Source organism: Arachis hypogaea, chromosome 6, assembly GCF_003086295.3.
Source record: "Arachis hypogaea cultivar Tifrunner chromosome 6, arahy.Tifrunner.gnm2.J5K5, whole genome shotgun sequence".
NCBI classification, from domain to species: Eukaryota; Viridiplantae; Streptophyta; class Magnoliopsida; order Fabales; family Fabaceae; genus Arachis; species Arachis hypogaea.
In genome coordinates, this window is record NC_092041.1 from 52,454,162 (window position 1) to 52,476,509 (window position 22,348).

A 22,348-nucleotide genomic window follows, 5' to 3' on the forward strand; every position below is an offset into this window, starting at 1 on the left:
TTTCTACTTAATTTTCGAAAATCACTTCCCTCCTTCTCACATCCTTCTATTTATGGACTAACACTATCCCTTAATGCAAAATTCGAACTCCATCTCCTTTGATAAAGTTCGAATTTTCTACTTCTGTCTTCTACTCTTCTTTTCCTCTGACACTTCAAGGAACCTCTATACTGTGACATAGAGGATTCCACATTTTCTTGTTCTCTTCTCTTTCTTATGAGCAGGAGCAAAGACAAAGGCATTCTTGTTGAGGCTGATCCTGAACCTGAAAGGACCTTGAAGAGAAAGCTCAGAGAAGCCAAAGCGCAACTCTCTTTAGAGCACCTAACCGAATTCTTCAAAGAAGAAGAACACATGGCAGCCGAAAACAACAACAATGCCAACAATGCAAGGAAGGTGCTGGGTGACTTTACTGCACCTACTCCCGACTTCTATGGGAGAAGCATCTCTATCCCTGCCATTGGAGCAAACAACTTTGAGCTTAAGCCTCAATTAGTTTCTCTAATGCAACAGAATTACAAGTTCTATGGACTTCCATTGGAAGATCCTCATCAGTTTTTAGCTGAGTTCTTGCAAATCTGTGACACTGTCAAGACTAATGGGGTTGACCCTGAGGTCTACAGACTAATGATATTCCCTTTTGCTGTAAGAGACAGAGCTAGAACATGGTTGGACTTTCAACCTAAAGAAAGCCTGGACTCTTGGGAAAAGCTAGTCAATGCCTTCTTGGCAAAGTTCTTTCCACCTCAAAAATTGAGTAAGCTTAGAGTGGAAGTCCAAACCTTCAGACAGAAGGATGGTGAATCCCTCTATGAAGCTTGGGAAAGCTACAAACAATTAATCAGAAAATGTCCTTCTGACATGCTTTCTGAATGGAGCATCATAGGTATTTTCTATGATGGTCTCTCTGAACTATCCAAGATGTCTTTGGATAGCTCTGCTGGAGGATCTCTTCATCTGAAGAAGACGCCTGCAGAAGCTCAAGAACTAATTGAAATGGTTGCAAATAACCAATTCATGTACACTTCTGAAAGAAATCCTGTTAACAATGAGACTAGTCAGAAGAAAGGAGTTCTTGAGATTGACACTCTGAATGCCATACTGGCTCAGAATAAAATATTGACCCAACAAGTCAATATGATTTCTCAAAGTCTGTCTGGAATGCAAAATGTACCAAGCAGTACTAAGGAAGCTTCATCTGAGGAAGAAGCTTATGATCCTGAGAATCCTTCAATGGAAGAGGTGAATTACATGGGAGAACCCTATGGAAACACCTATAATCCTTCATGGAGGAATCATCCAAATCTTTCATGGAAAGATCAACAGAGACCTCAACAAGGTTTCAACAATAATAATGGTGGAAGAAACAGGTTTAGCAATAGCAAGCCTTTTCCATCATCTTCTCAGCAACAGACAGAGAGCTCTAAGCAGAATACCTCTGACTTAGCAACAATGGTCTCTGATCTAATCAAAACCACTCAAAGTTTCATGACTGAAACAAGGTCCTCCATCAGAAATTTGGAAGGACAAGTGGGTCAGCTGAGCAAGAAAATTACTGAACTCCCTCCTAGTACTCTCCCAAGCAATACAGAAGAAAATCCAAAAGGAGAGTGCAAGGCCATCAACATGGCCGAATTCTGGGATGAAGAAGAGGCAGTGAACGCCACTGAGGAAGACCTCACTGGGCGTCCACTGACCTCCAATGGGTTCCCCAATGAGGAACCATGGGAATCTGAGGCTCAAAATGAGACCACAGAGATTCCATTGGACTTACTTCTGCCATTCATGAGTTCTGATGAGTATTCTTCCTCTGAAGAGGATGAGTATGTCACTGAAGAGCAAGTTGCTAAATACCTTGGAGCAATCATAAAGCTAAATGACAAGTTATTTGGAAATGAGACTTGGGAGGATGAACCCCCTTTGCTCACCAAAGAACTGAATGACTTGTCTAGGCAGAAACTGCCTCAAAAGAGACAGGACCCTGGGAAGTTTTCAATACCTTGTACCATAGGCACCATGACCTTCAAGAAGGCCTTGTGTGACTTAGGGTCAAGTGTAAACCTCATGCCCCTCTCTGTAATAGAGAAGTTAGGGATCTTTGAAGTGCAAGCTGCAAAAATCTCACTAGAGATGGCAGACAACTCAAGAAAACAAGCCTATGGACTTGTGGAGGATGTTCTGGTTAAAGTTGAAGACCATTACATCCCTACTGATTTCATAGTCCTAGAGACTGGGAAGTGCATGGATGAATCCATCATCCTTGGCAGACCCTTCCTAGCCACAGCAAAAGCTGTAATTGATGTTGATAGAGGAGAGTTGATCATTCAAGTGAATGAAGAATCTTTGGTGTTTAAGGCCCAAGGATATCCCTCTGTCACCATGGAGAGGAAGCATGAAGAGCTTCTCTCAAAGCAGAGCCAAACAGAGCCCCCACAGTCAAACTCTAAGTTTGGTGTTGGGAGGCCACAACCAAACTTTAAGTTTGGTGTTGAACCCCCACATTCAAACTCTAAGTTTGGTGTTGGGAGGTTCCAACATGGCTCTGAGCATCTGTGAGGCTCCATGAGAGTCCTCTGTCAAGCTAATGACATTAAAGAAGCGCTTGTTGGGAGGCAACCCAATGTTTTATAATTAATTATTTTCCTTTGTTATTTTATCTTTTTTGTAGGTTGATGATCATGAGAAGTAACAAAATCAATGAAAAAGGCAAAAACAGAATGAAAAATAGGAAGAAAAACAGCACACCCTGGAGGACGCACCCACTGGCGTTTAAACGCCAGTGAGGTTAGCTGTTGGGCGTTTAACGCCCAGTCTGGCACCATTCTGGGCGTTTAACGCCAGAAAGGGGCACCAGACTGGCGTTAAACGCCAGAGAAGGGCAAGAAGCTGGCGTTAAACGCCAGAAATGGGCACCAGCCCGGCGTTTAACGCCAGAATTGGCTCAAAACGTGTTTTTGAATGCCATTTGGTGCAGGGATGACTTTTCCTTGACACCTAAGGATCTGTGGACCCCACAGGATCCCCACCAACACCACCACCCTCTTTCTTCTTCACCCATTCACCAGTCACCTCAACACCTCTCTCCCAAAAACCCCCCACCTATCAAATCCCACTATCATCTTCACTCCTTCATTTTCACACACCCTAAACACTACTTTTTCCCCTTTTGGCCGAACCACAAAGCCATCTCCCTCTCCTCCATTTCTTCTTCTTCTACTCTCTTCTTTCTTCTTTTGCTCGAGGACGAGCAAACCTTTTAAGTTTGGTGTGGTAAAAGCATTGCTTTTTGTTTTTCCATAACCATTTATGGCATCCAAGGCCGGAGAAACCTCTAGAAAGAGGAAAGGGAAGGCAAAAGCTTCTACCTCCGAGTCATGGGAGATGGAGAGATTCATCTCAAGGGTGCATCAAGACCACTTCTATTAAGTTGTGGCCATAAAGAAGGTGATCCCTGAGATCCCTTTCAAACTCAAAAAGGGTCAACTTTGATCAAAGGTTGGACCAAGTCCTCATAGACATTTGTGAAGAGGGCGCTCAATGGAAGAGAGATTCAAAGAGGGAAGCCGGTTCAACTGAGAAGGCATGACCTCAAGCCCATCACTAAGAAAAGGATGGAGCAAACAAGAGATCCCACTCATCATGAAATCCCTGAGATACCTCAAGGGATGCACTTTCCTCCACAAAACTATTGGGAGCAAATCAACACCTCCCTAGGAGAACTGAGTTCTAACATGGGACAACTAAGGGTGGAGCACCAAGAACACTCCATTCTCCTCCATGAAATTAGAGAAGATCAAAGAATCATGAGAGAGGAGCAACAAAGACAAGGAAGAAACATTGAGGAGCTCAAGCACTCCATAAGACCTTCAAGAGGAAGAACAAGCTGCCATCACTAAGGTAGACCCGTTCTTTAATCTCCTTGTTCTTTATTCTTCTGTTTTTCGAAAATTTATGCTTATGTTTATCCATGTTTGTGTCTTATGATCATTAGTGTCTTAGTGTCTATGCCTTAAAGTTATGAATGTCCTATGAATCCATCACCTCTCTTAAATGAAAACTGTTTTTATCACAAAAGAACAAGAAGTACAGGATTTCAAATTCATCTTTAAAACTAGCTTAATTAGTTTGATGTGGTGACAATACTTTTTGTTTTCTGAATGTATGCTTAAACAGTGCATATGCCTTTTGAATTTGTGGTTCATGAATGTTAAAATTGTTGGCTCTTGAAAGAATGATGAAAAAGGAGACATGTTACTGAGGATCTGAAAAATCATTAAAATGATTCTTGAAGCAAGAAAAAGCATTTCTATAAAAAAAAACTTTCGAAAAAGAAAAGAGAAATAAAGTTGTGATCCAAGGCAATAAGAGTGTGCTTAAGAACCCTAGACACCTCTAATTGGGGACTCTAGCAAAGCTGAGTCACAATCTGAAAAGGTTCACCCAATTATGTGTCTGTGGCATGTATGTATCCGGTGGTAATACTGGAAGACAGAGTGCTTTGGGCCACAGCCAAGACTCAATAAGTAGCTATGTTCAAGAATCATCATACTTAACTAGGAGAATCAATAACACTATCTGGATTCTGAGTTCCTAAAGAAGCCAATCATTCTGAATTTCAAAGGATAAAGTGAGATGCCAAAACTGTTCGGAGGCAAAAAGCTACTAGTCCCGCTCATCTAATTTGGAGCTAAGTTTCATTGATAATTTGGAGTCTATAGTATATTCTCTTCTTTTTATCTTATTTGATTTTCAGTTGCTTGAGGACAAGCAACAATTTAAGTTTGGTGTTGTGATGAGCGGATAATTTGTATACTTTTTGGCATTGTTTTTAGTATGTTTTTGGTATGATATAGTTAGTTTTTAGTATATTTTTATTAGTTTTTAGTTAAAATTCACTTTTCTGGACTTTACTATGAGTTTGTGTGTTTTTCTGTGATTTCAGGTATTTTCTGGCTGAAATTGAGGGACCTGAGCAAAAATCTGATTCAGAGACTAAAAAGGACTGCAGATGCTGTTGGATTCTGACCTCCCTGCACTCGAAGTGGATTTTCTGGTGCTACAGAAGCCCAATTGGCGCGCTCTCAACGGCGTTGGAAAGTAGACATCCTGGGCTTTCCAGCAATATATGATAGTCCATACTTTGCCTAAGATTTGATGGCCCAAACTGGCGTTCAAAGTCACCCTCAGAAAGTCCAGCGTTAAACGCCGGAACTGGCACCAAAATGGGAGTTAAACGCCCAAACTGGCATAAAAGCTGGCGTTTAACTCCAAGAAGAGTCTCTACACGAAAATGCTTCATTGCTCAGCCCAAGCACACACCAAGTGGGCCCGGAAGTGGATTTTTATGTCATTTACTCATCTCTGTACACCCTAGGCTACTAGATCTATATATATAGGACCTTTTACTACTGTATTTTCATCTTGGTTCTTCTGGTTCCCTCTCTGGGGCCGAAACCAATGATCACTCTTGTTCTTATGTATTTTCAACGGTGGAGTTTCTACACACCATAGATTAAGGTGTGGAGCTCTGCTGTACCTCGAGTATTAATGCAATTACTATTGTTCTTCCATTCAATTCCGCTTGTTCTTGTTCCAAGATATCACTTGTTCTTCAACTTGATGAATGTGATGATCCGTGACACTCATCATCATTCTCACCTATGAACAAGGTGACTGACAACCACTTCTGTTCTACAAGCAACCAAGGCTCTAGTGAATATCTCTTGGATTCTTTAATTGGAATCTTCGTGGTATAGGCAAGAACTGATGGCGGCATTCAAGAGAATCCGGAAGGTCTAACCTTGTCTGTGGTATTCTGAGTAGGATTCAATGATTGAATGACTGTGACGTGCTTCAAACTCCTAGCAGGCGGGGCGTTAGTGACAGACGCAAAAGAATCGATGGATTCTATTCCGGCCTGACCGAGAACCGACAGCTGAATTCCGCGTGCTGTGACAGAGCATATGCAATCGTTTTCACTGAGAGGATGGGAGGTAGCCATTGACAACGGTGAAACCCTACACAAGCTTGCCATGGAAAGGAGTAAGAAGGATTGGATGAAGACAGTAGGAAAGCAGAGAGACGGAAGGGAAAGCATCTTCATGCGCTTATCTGAAGTTCCTACCAATGAATTACATAAGTATCACAGTATCACAAATTTACAGAAAATTAGAAATAAATTGATTGGGGTCTTCATGGGGAAGACCATGATACTGGCTGTTTTGTTGCACCAGGGTGACCAATTGTGGCTTCAACTCAAAGTTGTTCGTAGCTATAAGAGGCACCACAATGCTTTTTCCATAGAGATTTGCAGTAGGAGCAGAGTAAGAGCCAAGCACTCTCCTTTGTTGCTCATTCCCATTCGGATTTGCCACATTGGCATTATCAGCATTGTTAGGATCCATAGTGGATTCTACAGCCTTGTAATGTCTTGCTTGTTGCAAATGCCGCCTGAAAGTTCTTTCAGGTTCAGGATCAAAGTCTAAGAGATGATCTTTGTCTCTGTTCCTATGCATAAACAAACAAAAGACAAGAAAAGATGGGAATCTCTACGTCAGAGTGCAGAGAATTTCCAGTGAGGTAACCTAAATAAAGAGATAAAAATATTGAATAAAATAAATAAATAAATTTCAAAAATTATGAGTGGACTTAAGGCAGAAAAATTCAAAAACAACAAGAAAAATAAATAGGAAAAATTAAAATAAAAATAACTAGTTAACACCAAACTTAAATTCAGAAATTAAGGGAAAATATTCGTGCTATTTATTTATTTAGTTATTTATTTTTTGAAAATTTAAAGAAAAATTTAAATAAAATTAAAACTAAAATGCCTAATCTAAGCAACCAAACAACTAATAGTTGTTAATCACTATCAATCCCGGCAATGGCACTAAAAACTTGGTGCAGATTTTATAACTCACAAACTAACCGGCAAGTGCACCGGGTCGTACTAAGTAATACCTCAGGTGAGTGAGGGTCGATCCCACGAGTATTGATAGACTAAGCAACAATGGTTGGTTAAACTACTTAGTTAGGCAAATAGAAAATAGTGTTGAGTGTTCAAAAGCATTAAACAGTAATTTAGAGAATCAGAAAGCAAGCAATAAATTGAGGTGAAAACAATATGAAGAAGGCAGTTAAGGTTTCAGAGTTATCTATTTTCTGGATTGACTTTTCTTACTAAATATTTTAATCATGCAAGATTTAATTCATGGCAAACTATATGTGACTAGACCCTAATTCCTTAGACCTTCCTAGTCTCCTCTAACTTTCATCAATCGCCAATTCCTTGGTCAATTAATTCCAATTAGAGGGTAAAGATCAAATTCCAGTTTATATGCCACAAAAATCCTAATTATCCAAATATAAGAGGATTATATGTCACGTATCCCATTGAATCCGGATAATTGGAATTTAGGAGAAATTATTTTCAAGCTGTTGCTCAAGTAAGGAGCTTTTCCAAGTTATACAAGAACTCAATTAGAAAGAGTGTTATACTTCCGTTCCACCCAAATTCATAAGATAAAGAACGAAAATAATTCTTGAAATATAAATCAAAACATGAATTAAAATAGAAAAATAATAGTATTAATCCATACAATAGACAGAGCTCCTAACCTTAACAGTGGATGTTTACTTGTTCATGGTTCAGAGAGAAAAATAGGATTCAGGAAAACTGTAAAATACCGAATGTAAAATTGAATAGAATCCCTCTTATCTTTTATATCTAATCCTAACTAATTTAAAATATAATTTCTAAAATTAAAATAATATCTTTTTTTATTTTAAAATTTGAATTTAAATCAGAATCAATTAAATAATCCACGCCTTGTAACGTGGGGACCACTTGCTTCACTAAATCCGTACCTAGCTTGGCAGAGAGGTGCGCCTTACTTAAGTGCCAAAATGGGGCCCAGAAATTGCCCCCATCATTTTTCTGTATTTTCTGCACGTGGCGCATGTCACACGCGTCAGTCACGCGTACGCGTCGATGGTTTTCTTCGCATGTCACGCGTATGCGTCAAGTACGCGCATGCGTCGCCGTGCAAATCTTCAAATGACGCGTATGCGTCAGGTACGCGCACGTGTCGCCGTGCAAATATTCAAATCACGCGTACGCGTCAGGTACGCGCACGCGTCACCATGGAAAGCTCCAAATCACGTGCACGCGTCGCTCCTTGCTATCCTCTCCTTTAATTCTTGTGCTACAGAAATTCCATAAAATACAGTCGAATGCAAGCTAAATTAAACAAAATTGCATGACACTCAAAGTAGCATCCATAGTGGCTAAAAGGTAATTAATTCTTGATTAAACTCAATAATTTAAATGCAAGTTCACTAGAAAAAGATAGGAAAGATGCTCACGCATCACGTACACACAGTTGAAGGAATTAGGCTTCCTGCGTGTGCACCAACTGTGCAAACGCCATGCACAGAGGCCATGTTTTGGAGTGTGAGTACGCACCATCATCGTGCGTACGCACGAAATGATTTTTTTCACCCAACATCCAAATATTCACAGAAACAAAAATTAAAAAAAAATCTGCAACTATTTACATTAAACTTCAAATTTACCAAGATTTTATTTTCCAAAACAAAATTTGTTAACTACTCAAAATACTTGAAATATGCACAAACGAAAGCTACCAAAACTACTTCAACTATCCACAACTAATTAAAAACAAAAAATCTAAAAATTACCAACTATTCAAAATAGCAATTGAAATACAAAAAATCTAAAAAGACAAGCTACCAATCAAGAGACATATTTACAAGAAAGCAATAAAGGAGGAAAGTTGGAAAGTTTTACCATGGTGGGGTGTCTCCTACCTAGCACTTCTATTTAGAGTCCTTAAGTTGGACTTTATTGAGAAGCTCTCAACAAGAAGGCTTGTGTTTCCATTCTTCCTTGAATTTTCACCCATGTTTGCGATTTCCATGGCTTTTGATAATCCAAAGCTTGTACACCCGATCTTCTTGTGAATTCTCTTCATTCCATCTAGGTGACAAATACTTGAAATTATCAATCCCTATAACACAATAGCAACCAAACTCATAATGCAATGGGTGAGAATCCATAGGAGAAAAAGGAAATAAAAACAAAAGATAATAAGAACAAGCAAAATGGACTCATAAAACTAGTAAAAATAAGCAATCAACCAAAAGCAAACTATTCACATATTCACATATTAACAATAACCAATAATGTAACACCATTGCAATTCTCCGGAAATGGCGCCAAATTTGATAGAGATAATTCTTGCATGGTTTGGAATCAATCAAAACAAACATCAATTCGTTGGTAGCATAGTCCAAACCAATAATGAATTCTCAAGATCAAATAATAAGTTGAAATCAAATATAAATCGAGTCATCTTCCCTAGGAGTTGCAATGAAGTGTACATTTATTGGCTATGAGAGAGCATGGGGAATTAGGAATGCAAGAGAATAAGGGATGTAAATAGCAAGAGAGCAAAAGAACATACAAGGAATGTAAATTGTAACTCTTGGCAAGAATTGGAGAATTTAGGATTCCTATCCTAGTTATGAACCACAAACATGGTAATTGTGTGGAATCAATCCAAATTAGTCAATCCTCCTTTAGAATTAGTCAAAAGGGCAAAATTGATCTCAATCCATAAGTCCTAGTCAACTCACTAATTACTTAGTGAAAGACTAGCGTCACTGGAAACCAGACCAATTAGTCATTCCTACACTATACGGAATGGACATCCACAACTCAATTCTACCCAAACACCCAATTTCTCAACCAAGAGTGTGGAAACTAAACATGCAAGAATTTAAACATCCAAGCAATAAAAGTCAAAGCAATTAAAATGCGAGGAAAGGAAACTTCAACTGCAAGAAAACCTCTTGGCATGTAATTGAGAGCAAAGGCTACCTATCCTAACCATTAACCACAAACACATGTTGATTATGAAGAGTTAATCCTACTTAGTCAACCTTACATCGAAGATAAGTCAAATAGGCATAGCTAATTCCAATCCATAAGTCCTATGTCATCACTAAGGGTCACATAGAGTCAATGGAGAGCAAATCAACTAACTACTCTAATGTATTAAACAATAATGGACATTAATGACACAAGGATCACCAAAGTTATCAATTCCAAGCCAAGAGTGTAGAAAAGCTAAGTGAAAACTAAGCCAAACATTTTATCAAACATTTGGTGTGCATGAAAATGAAATAATATTAAATTGCATTAAAAATAAATACTAAAATACCAAAAGCAAGAAAATGACAATGACAACTAAAGAAAGCAATAAATGACATGAAAACATAAATTGCATTAATTAAAATTAAAGTTAACAAGAGTATCCATGAACATAAAATAGAAAAATAAAGGAAGTGACAAGAGGAATTAAGAAGATAAAGACAAGAGAGCAAGAAAACATCAAGGAAACTACATTAAAACAAGAATTAAAGTGCTGAAATTAAAAGGAAACTAAGCTAAAAACCCTAATTCTAGAGAGAGGGGGGAGCTTCTCTCTCTAGAAACTAAGAGAAAACATCATAAAAGCTAAACCAAATTGCCCCACCTTCATTCTCCTTTAATTTGGCTTGAAATAGCTTCAGAAATGAGTTGGATTGGGCTTTCGAGGCACAGAAATCAGCCCCAACAATTTGCCATTAATGACCTCACGTGCATGCAGTCGTGCGTACGCAAAGTTGCGCGAAATTCCCATCATGCATACGCACGAGATTTGGTGCGTACGCATCCTTGCACGAAGTCACCGTTGTGCTTAAGCACGCATCACTATGTGTACGCATCTTTGCAGCAGCTTCCAAACTCCATTTCCTTCATGATTTCTCCCCTTTTGAATGCTCTTTCTTCACTTCTTCAATCCAAACATGCCTTGAAAACCTGAAATCACTTGACAAATACATCAAGGCACCAAATGGGATCAAAGTGAGTAAAATTTAGCAATGAAAAGGCCTAAAGAGCATGTTTTCACTTTCAAGCAGAAATTAGGAAGACATCATGAAACTATGCTATTTCAATGGATAAATGCAAGAAAAGTCAATGAAATCCACCTAATTAACGCAAATAAATACCATGCAATGTGGATTCATCAGCTACTAAGTTAATTAGCAGATAGGTTGGGACTTATGGGTCGATGTTGATCAAGCCTATTTGACGTACTTCAAGCTCTGAGGTAGATGTTGTACTTACTTCAAGCATAGAAGTAGACAAAATGAGTTGGTCCCTCATAATTCTCAACACATACTTTGTAGACAAGGATGGTGATCTCAATTTCCAGGTCTTATCGAAGAGTTCTTTTCCATTATTTTATTAGTTCTTATTATTTACTTTCTTTTTACTTAATTTTCTTGACAATTACAAAATCAAACCCCATTGTTCTTCATAGCCAATAATTGATCACTTCATTGCAATTCCTTGTGAGACGACTCGAGGTTTAAATACTTCGGTTAATTTTCATTGGGGTTTGTACTTGCAACAACAAAAATCTTTTAAATTTGATTCAAGGATCAATTGTCGGTTTGGAGCTATACTCACAATGAAATTATTTTGTTAAATTCCAAACCGGAATAAATCCTTGTATTAAGTACCAAATTTTACAATTTTGTTCGCTCGCACAAGGCGTCAAAGCGCCCTCAACAGAATGCACCTTCCAACGTGTGCGTGCGCACAGCTTGCAGAACTTCGTTGGTTATGTGTGCGCACAGAGCGTGCTAGCGCTCTCACCAGTATCCACATCCCTGTGTGTGTGTGTATGCACAAGGCTGTGCATGCACACAGGTTCGAAAATCTACGGGGTGTGCGTGCGCACAACGCTGTGTGTGCGCACACAAACTTGAAATCAGAAAATTCTGCAATATTGCAGAATTCAGAATTTGACACCAAACCTTGAATGATCATAACTTCCTCTACAAAAATCCAAATTTTACAAACCTTATATCAATTTGAATATTTTTCAATGAACTTTAATTCTAAACAAATTTCAATAAATTTTGAAAACTGAGGCACAAGTTATGACCTGTCAAAGTTCACTAAAAAATAGTTTTTACCAAAATCCATGAATTTCTCAATTCCTTGCAATACATAACCAAAACCAAATCAAACCATTCTAAACTCCAATTTATATCATAACTCACCCCTTTATGTCACATTCCACCATTCATACGAAATGTTCCTTCACATTTCATTATTCTCAACCATCAAACATCAAATATATAACACTATAATCAATCCTCCACCAACACATTTATCAATCATAAATCTATCAATACCAAGCATCATAATCAATCTCATTTCATCTCATTCTCAACATCATAATTCATCAACATATTCAATTCAAATCTATCCTATGGGTCACTAACCTAAGTGTTCCAAGGGTTTCCTGAAACTGGGAGGTCGATATCGGACGAGATCTTCTGGATTGATCAAGGTGGCCATATGATGCACAAAAACATGCCTCTCAACAAATTTTCACTGGCAAGTGCACCAGATTGTTGTCAAGTAAAAGCTCACTATAGAGTGAGGTCGAATCCCACAGGGATTGGTTGGTTGATAAACTTTAATTAGAGAATTGTTCTAGTTGAACTTAATCAAATTGAATTGAGGATTGAAGAATTTAAATTGACGAAAAATTTAAAGTGCAAGAAATGTAAATAACTAAATGTAATTAGCAGAATTTAAATGGCAGAAGGGAAATTGAATGAAATTCAACTGCAGAAGCTTAAATTGCAAGAAATTAAATGGGAGTGGGGATTGTTGAGCATAAATGTAATAGCGGAATTAAGAGAATGGGTGAGATCAGAAATGGGAAAGCTCATTGGGGTCAGAAGATGTTATAATCCTCCGGATCAAGTTCATTTTCATCTCTTCCTCAATCAATGCATTCATTGATCTCCTTGGCAATCTTAGGTGAATGGATCCCAATTCCCTGGCAATCTACTCTCTCTAAGCTTGAACAATTGCCCAATTTCTTGATTTAATTGCTCATGGGAAGAGATGAAGTATGGTCACTGATTATACCACACACATTCATTGATCAAAGTGTTGGTAGGATTACATGTCACGATATCCATCCAAACCCCAACCTAATCCAATGTGAAAGATTTCAAGCATGGTTCTGTGATTTCTCTTCCAAGCCTATCACAGAACACAATTAAATTCAATTTCTTTCCCAAGACAATTGAATGATTGAATGAAGAATGAAACCTTTCTAGTAGATCAAGAGAAAAGAGAGAAGAAGAGAAAACTAATATTGATCCATTGAATAACAACAGAGCACCCTAACCCAATGAAATGGGATTAGTTGTTCGTAGTTCCTTGAATGGAAATTACAAATGGAAAGTACATTGTAGTTAAATTGAAATTACAGAGAAATGGATATTGTGCAGAGTTACAGTCCTCAATTCGTCAAAATCCCCCTCTGCCAAAAAGCCCCTTCTAACTTATCTCTCTATTATTTATACAATTTCTTCAATTGGTTTTCAAGCCTTGGCCTCTTGTTAAAGCAGATTGAAGTAGATCGCAATGGTGTTGAGGATGGACGTTAACCAATTAACATTCCTGCTTTGCCCAAATTACAATGCTACTAGTAGTAATGTTTCCCTCGACGTTGGGGAGCCAACGTTACGTCCAATGCTGCCTTCTTGTACGTACTGATGCTGCCTTGTACGTGCGCACACTTCACATTTTTCTACTTGTGCGTACGCACACAAGGCATTTTGGGCAACTAAATTTTGGAAATCCATCGCAGACGTTGGATCAAGTGTTGGGTTGCCAACGTTCCTTCCAACATTGGCACTTGTGCGTACGCATGTTGCCTTGTGCGTGTGCACACATTAAGTTTTTCTCCTTGTGCGTACCTACAGAAGGCAAACTTCCCAGCTCCAGTTTTGAGAACTTATCGTGCATGTTGGACCCAATGTTGGATTGCCAACGTTGCCTCCAACGTTGCTCCTTGTGTGTACGCATGATGCCTTGTGTGTGCGCACGCCTAGAATTTTTCTTCTTATGTGTATGCACACAACCCTGTGTGTACGCACACAAGGAAATTTTCACACTTTCAGATTTCAGTCTTATTGAAGAGGTTAGAGGTAACGTTGGTGAGCCAACGTTCCCTCCAATGTTACCACCAACAGTTGCAAAATGTTGCAGTCCCTTGCTTCAACGTTTGAGGCAATGTTGGTGAGCCAACTTTGGCCACCTACGTTGCTTCCCTTTCTTCTTTCCATGGCCATTCTTCAGCTTATTTTCATACTTCTTCTTTGCTTCTTCTCACCTATCATCAACAAATACATGCATCAAAGCTTTGCTAGATTCACAAGAGTTTGCATCAATCTTAACACTCAAGTAAATAGAGCATAAACCTCATGAAAATGCATCAAATTAACCATGTTTGAAAGAATCAAGGTATGCATGACTTTTCATCCAAACACTTACTTATTGCTGAAGAAAGTGTATAAAACCTAATAAAAATAAGAGAAAAAGGCTAGTGAAACTAGCCTAAAATGCCTTGGCATCACGACACCAAACTTAAATCTTGCTTGTCCCCAAGCAAGTAGTAAATCATGAGAAAAGTGAATGAAAACAGAAGACAATACATATCCTTATCAGTAAGTAATTGAAATTGATTTATGGGGTTTTATGCAGGAGAAGTTGCAGCTCACTTTTATTAGCTTTCAAGTGTGGAATGTCACTTTAAGTGCTAACTAAGATGCTGCTGTGAAACCTTATTATTTGTTGTTCCTTGGTATTTGATTTTTTCGCTTAGAACTCATTGTAGCTTCGTGTTATATGTTGTAGCAGCTTTTTAGCTTATTTTTCAGTCAACACATACACACCACAGACACTTGGCTCATTATTCATCTTAAGAACATTGATGCCCAGCACCTCTTTGGGTCACTAAATGCCTTGTAACTAGGTTGCTCTTGATAGTGGACTTTTGGTTGATAATTGATAAACCACTGTTTTATGGTTTATATTGTATTTAATTGAGTGGTTTTATCAAGCTTTTCACCAACTTATTCATAGGATTTGCATGATTTTACAATTCCTTCCTAGTTTAGTTCTATGATTGAAAACATGCTTCTTTGGTCTTAAATTAGCTAATCTTAATCCTCTCTTATTACCATTTGATGCCTTGATATGTGTGTTAAGTTTTTCAGGCTTCATAGGGAAGGAATGGCTTAGAGAATGAAGAGGAAGCGTGCAAAAAATGGAAGGAACACAAGGAATTGAGGAGATGACCAGCGAGAAGTCACGCAGTCGCATGGATCACGCGACCGCGCGAAATGGAAGAAATCAGAGTGACGCGTTTGCATGCCTGACGCGACTGCGCGGATTGGAAGCTGCACGAATGACGCGAATGTGTGGACGACGCGCACGCGTGGTACGAAAAACACTGAGTGATGCGCTCGTGTGAACGACGCGGACGCGTGACGTGTGCGATCTGCAGAATTACAAAAGTCACTGGCAGAGATTCTGGGCCGCATTTCGACCCAATTTTCGGCCCAGAAACACAGATTAAAGTCAGGGAACATGCAGAGACTCAGGGGACAGATGAATTCAATCATTACTCACAATTTTAGGTTTTAGATGTAGTTTTTAGAGAGAGAGGTTCTCTCCTCTCTCTTAGGATTTAGGATTAGGATTTCTATTAGGATTAGGATTGTTTCTTCATACCAGGTTCAATAATTTATGTTTCTCTTCTGTTTTTGTTTATTTTGAAGCTTTTATTTGTGTTTGATTTATGTTGCCCAATTGGCTTATGAATATTGTCCATGTTAGAATTGACATCTTTATTCAATATAATTTGAGATATTCCGGATATTTATGATTTCAATTTAGCTTTTTATATTCTTGGCTTTAATTGATTAATTGGTAACTCTTGAGTTGTCAAACTCATTGTCGACTGAAAATTGGAATTCTTCAAGAATTAACTCGAGTTCCACTAACTCTAGCCTTTTCCAAGGAAAGACTAGGACCTGAGGAACCAAACTTATTCCATCCACTTGACTTACCTTCATAGTTAGAGGTTAACTTAGTGGGAGAAAAATCCAATTCTCATCACAATTGATAAGGATAACTGGGATAGGACTTCCAGTTTTCATACCTTGCCAAGAGTTTTATTAGTTATTAATTTATTAATTCTTGCAATCTATTTCTCTTGCTTAAAACCTTTTTCAAACCCAAACACTCTTTTTCCATAACCAATAATAAATCATACTTCCCTGCAATTCCTTGAGAAGACGACCCGAGGTTTGAATACTTCGGTTTATAAATTTATTGAGTTTTGTTACTTGTGACAACCAAAATGTTTGTACAAAGGGATTTTCTGTTGGTTTAGAATCTATATTCACAACGCGACTATATTTTACAAAATTCTTTACTAGCAAAAAATCCTAACGTCAAAATGGCGCCGTTGCCGGAGAATTGCAAACGTGTGCCTTATTATTGGTTATTGTAAATATTTTTCAAAAAAAAATTTCAGATTTTAAAAATTTTTATCTTATCTTATCCTTTTTCAAAAATCATATCTTTTTCAAAATCCTATCTTATTTTTTTTCAAAAATTATATCTTTTTCAAAATATTTTATTTTTGTTAGTTTTTGTTTTTATTTTCTCTCGCTACTATGAACTCTCGCCCCTTTGGCTATGAGTCTGGTTACAACTATATTGCAGGAAGAGGAAGCTATAACAGGAATATGCATCAAGGTCAAAGCAATCAAAGATGGACGGAGCCAAGAGGATCTGATCAACCCTTTAGGCAACAACACCCTCCTAGATATCACAGACAAAGACCATTCTACAATGCATACCAAGCTGATAGATATGGTGGCCTGCCAAGTAGCTACCAACAAGCCCCACCGTATGCTTAGAGACCATCCTCATAACATAACTTTGAACCACCACACTCACAAGCCCCTTTCCACCATTCACCTCTATATGACCCCAATCCTTATTCACCACACCAACCACCATATGAACCATACCCAGAACCACCACCTCAATATACGCCATCTCTATATCCTTATTGATGCACAAAATTTTAATCCCAATATCAAAATCAAGATTTCTTATGATTTCGTACCACTAACCAGCAAGTGCACTGGGTCGTCTAAGTAATACCTTACGTGAGTAAGGGTCGATCCCACGGAGATTATTGGTTTGAAGCAAGCTATGTTTATTTTATTATTCTTAGTCAGGATATCAAATATAGTTATCAGTTTGAATTATTAGAAAAATAAAAGAGCATGAAATAATTACTTGTTGTGCAGTAATGGATAATATGTTGGGGTTTTGGAGATGCTTTGTCTTCTGAATTCCTGTAATGTAATATTCAACTCAATACCATAATGCAAGGTTCCTTCCATGGCAAGCTCTATGTAGGGTGTCACCGTTGTCAATGGCTACTTCCCATCCACTCAGTGAAAATGGTCCAAATGCTGTGTCACAACATGGCTAATCAGCTGTTGGTTCTCGATCATGTCGGAATAGAATCCATTGATTCTTTTGCGTTTGTCATCACGCCCAACACTCACGAGTTTGAAGCTCGTCACAGCCATCCAATCCCAGAATCCTACTCGAAATACCATAGACAAGGTTTAGACTTTTCGGATTCTCATGAATGCCGCCATCAATCCGGCTTATACCACGAAGATTCTGATTAAGGAATCTAAGAGATATTCATTCAATCTGATGTAGAACGGAGGTGGTTGTCAGACACACGTTCATGGGTTGAGGAAGGTGATGAATGTCATGGATCATCACCTTCTCCATAATTAAGCGCGAATGAACATCTTAGATAGGAACACACATATTTAAATGGAAAAATACAAGTGATTGCATTAATTCATCGAGACGCTGTAGAGCTCCTCACCCCCAACAATGGAGTTTAGAGACTCATGCCATCAAAGAGTATAAATTTCAGATCTAAAAATGTCATGAGGTCCAAAATAAATCTCTAAAAGTTGTTTAAATACTAAACTAGTAACCTAAGTTTACAGAATATGAGTAAACTAAGATAGGTGCAGAAATCCACTTCTTGGGCCCACTTGGTGTGTGCAATGGCTGAGAATTAAGCTTCTGACGTGCCTGGGCTATTTCTGGAGTTGAACGCCAGGTTGTAACGTGTTTTTGGCGTTGAACTCCAACTTGTAACCTGTTTCTGGCGCTGGACGCCAGACTGCAACATAGAACTGGCGTTGAACGCCAGTTTACGTCGTCTATCTTTGCGCAAAGTATGGACTATTATATATTGCTGGAAAGCCCTGGATGTCTACTTTCCAACCCAATTGAGAGCGCGCCAATTGGACTCCTGTAGCTCCAAAAAAATCCATTCCGAGTGCAGGGAGGTCAGAATCCAACAACATCAGCAGTCCTTTTTCAGCCTAAATCAGATTTTTGCTCAGCTCCCTCAATTTCAGCCAAAAAATACCTGAAATCATAGAAAAACACACAAACTCATAGTAAAGTCCAGAAATGTGATTTTTGTTTAAAAACTAATAAAATTCTATTAAAAACTAATTAAAACATGCTAAAATCTATATGAAATTACCCCCAAAAAGCGTATAAAATATCCGCTCATCACAACACCAAACTTAAACTGTTGCTTGTTCTCAAGCAACTAGATAAATAAAAGAGGATAAAAAGAAATTAAGAAACAATAATATCTCAGAGTTTTAAGTGAAGCTCAGATTCTAATTAGATGAGCGGGGCTAGTAGCTTTTTGCTTCCAAACAGTTTTGGCATCTCACTTTATCCTTTGAAATTCAGAATGATTGGCATCCATAGGAACTCAGAATTCAGATAGTATTATTGATTCTCCTAGTTTAGTATGTTGATTCTTGAACACAGCTACTTTATGAGTCTTGGCCGTGGCCCTAAGCACTTTGTTTTCCAGTATTACCACCGGATACATAAATGCCACAGACACATAACTGGGTGAACCTTTTCAGATTGTGACTTAGCTTTGCTCAAGTCCCCAATTAGAGGTGTCCAAAGTTCTTAAGCACACTATTTTGCTTTGGATCACGACTTTAACCACTCAGTCTCAAGCTTTTCACTTGGACCTGCATGCCACAAGCACATGGTTAGGGACAACTTGATTTAGCCGCTTAGGCTTGGATTTATTTCCTTGGGCCCTCCTATCCATTGATGCTCAAAGCCTTGGATCCTTTTCACCCTTGCCTTTTGGTTTAAAGGGCTATTGGCTTTTTTTCTACCTCTTTTGCCTTTTTTTTTCGCAAATTACTGACTTTTCATTTTTTTTCGCAAGCTTGTTTTTCACTGCTTTTTCTTGCTTCAAGAATCAATTTCATGATTTTTCAGATCATCAATAACATTTCTCTTGTTCATCATTCTTTCAGGAGCCAAAAATTTTAACATTCATAAAATTCAATATAAAAAATATGCACTGTTCAGGCATTCATTCAGAAGACAAAAAGTATTGCCACCACATATAAAAAGTATTGCCTCTTTATTCTAAAAATCTACTATTTTATTCATGTTTGATGATGATGAGAAAAATAAATTATAGCTTAATTGGAGATAAAATCAAAATAGGGATACTAATTACTACTACTAATATATAACTTCTAAGGTAAATTCATAATAAGAACAGTTATCACAGAGTTAAGGCAAAGATTAGAACTCAACAACCTTTATTTTGGGAAGTGGGTGTTCCTCTAGACTGTGGGATGCTTGATCCTTCAAGAGATAATTTCTGACGCTTCAGTTCCTTCAAGTCACATCCTTGCTCTTCCTGTTCCCTTAGGTGCCATGATCTTGATGAGTTTTAGCTCAGTGATCATAGCAAATCACACCAAACTTAGAGGTTTGCTTGTCCTCAAGCAAAAGAAAGGATAGGAGAGGAATAGAGGGAGAGGCAATTTCGAAATTCAAAAGATATGATGAGTTGAAAAAGATTTGAAAAAGAGTTGGATTGGAAAAAGATTTGTGTTTATAGATTAAGATACATTTGATATTTTTGAAAAAGGGATTTTAGAAATTAGGATAAAAATTTTTTGGAATTGAAGGATGAGAGTTTGTAACTTGTTTATGCAAGAAATCATGAATTGAAACGAAAAAAAATTAAAAAATTGAAGTAAAAACGAATTTACCTCCTCCCCATCATTCTGGCGTTAAACGCACAAACGCTGCATGTTTTGGGCGTTTAACGCCCATGTGTAGCTTCTCCTGGGCGTTCAACGCCCAGCTGTTGCTTCTTTCTGGCATTGAACGCTAGGAAGTCCTTTGTCACTGGGCGTTTTTCTGAACGCCCAGGACACTGCAAATCTGGCATTGAACGCCCAGAAGGTGCTTCTTTCTGGCGTTCAACGCCCAGAAGATGCTCCTTTCTGGCGTTTAACGCCCAGATGGCTATCCTTACTGGCGTTGAACGCCCAGTAGGTGCTTCTTTTGGGCGTTCAACGCCCAAAATATTTCTTACTGGCTTTTTCACGCCAGTGAGCTTCCAAATTCCCTTGTAACTCTGTGAATTCAAGCAATTGCTATTTTACCTTGAAGATACTTGACATATACCTATAAAAATCAATTAATTAACAAATAAATTTTGTAAATGGCTGGGTTGCCTCCCAGCAAGCGCTTCTTTATTGTCTTTAGCTGGATTATTACTAAGCTTTAATCAAGTCTCAGTTTTGAGCATTCTTGCTCAAAATTGCTTTCAAGATAATGTTTTAACTCTTTATCCATTAACAATGAACTTTTTGTTAGAATCATTATCCTGAAGCTCTACGTATCCATATGGTGACACACTTGTAATCACATATGGACCTCTCCACCGGGATTTCAATTTCCTGAGGAATAATCTGAGCCTAAAATTTTTGCATTCTCAAAAGCATTGAGTCTAAATTCTTCTAGCTCATTTAACTGGAGCAATCATTTTTCTCCAGCTAACTTGGCATCAAGGTTTAGGAATCTGGTTGCCCAGTAAGCCTTATGTTCCAGTTCCACTGGCAAGTGACATGCCTTTCCATACACAAGCTGGTATGGAGAGGTCCTTATAGGGGTCTTGAATGCTGTTCTGTATGCCCACAGAGCATCATCCAGGCTTCTTGCCCAATCCCTTCTACGGTTAATTACAGTCCATTCCAGGATTCTTTTAAGTTCTCTGTTAGAGACTTTAGCTTGCCCATTTGTCTGTGGATGATATGGAGTGGCTACCCTGTGGCTAACTCCATAACGAACCAATGCGGAGTATAGCTATTTATTGCAAAAATGAGTGCCCCCATCACTGATTAATACTTTAGGGGTACCAAATCTACTAAAGATGTGTTTTTGGAGGAATTTTAACACTGTCTTAGTGTCGTTAGTGGGTGTTGCAATAGCTTCCACCCATTTGGATACATAATCCACTGCCACCAGAATATAAGTGTTTGAGTATGATGGTGGGAAAGGCCCCATGAAGTCAATACCCCATACATCAAACAACTCAATCTCCAAGATTCCTTATTGAGGCATGGCATAACTGTGAGGCAGATTACCAGATCTTTGGCAACTATCACAATTAAGTACAAACACTCGGGAATCTTTATAGAGAGTAGGCCAGTAGAAGCCACATTGGAAGACTCTTGTGGCTGTTTGCTCACTTCCGAAATGTCCTCCATATTGTGATCCATGGCAATGCCATAGGATCTTTTGTGCTTCTTCTTTAGGCACACATCTACGGATTACTCCATCTGCACATCTCTTGAAGAGATACGGCTCATTCTAAAGATAATACTTTGCGTCCGTGATTAGCTTCTTTGATTGCTGCCTACTGTATTCTTTTGGTATGAATCTCACTGCCTTGTAGTTTGCAATGTCTGCAAACCATGGCACTTCCTGGATGGCAAAGACTTGATCATCCGGAAAGTTTTTAGAGATCTCAGTAAGAGGGAGGGACGCCCCTTCTACTGGTTCTATTCGGGATAGGTGATCTGCTACTTGATTTTCTGTCCCTTTTCTGTCTCTTATTTCTATATCAAACTCTTGCAGAAGCAACACCCATCTTATGAGTTTGGATTTTGAATCCTGCTTTGTGAGTAGATATTTAAAAGCAGCATGGTCAGTGTACATAATCACTTTTGATCCTACTAAATAGGATCTGAATTTGTCAATGGCATAAACCACTGCAAGTAGCTCTTTTTCTGTGGTTGTGTAGTTCTTCTGTGCGTCATTTAAAACATGACTGGCATAGAAAATGACGTGCAGAAGCTTGTCATGTCTCTGTCCCAACACTGCACCAATGGCATGGTCGCTGGCATCACACATCAATTCAAATGGTAATGTCCAGTTTGGTGCAGAGATGATTGGTGCTGTGACCAATTTAGCTTTCAGAGTCTCAAATGC

At 38.5% G+C, this 22,348-nt stretch overlaps 1 non-coding gene across 1 annotated transcript; it reads right to left on the minus strand.

The window, feature by feature from the left end:
- Nucleotides 1-759: 759 nt before the first annotated feature.
- Nucleotides 760-867, minus strand: LOC112699664 (small nucleolar RNA R71). The gene has a single exon (XR_003152610.1). It is a non-coding gene; the product is annotated as a small nucleolar RNA R71 (small nucleolar RNA).
- Between the last annotated feature and the right edge of the window lie 21,481 nt (nucleotides 868-22,348).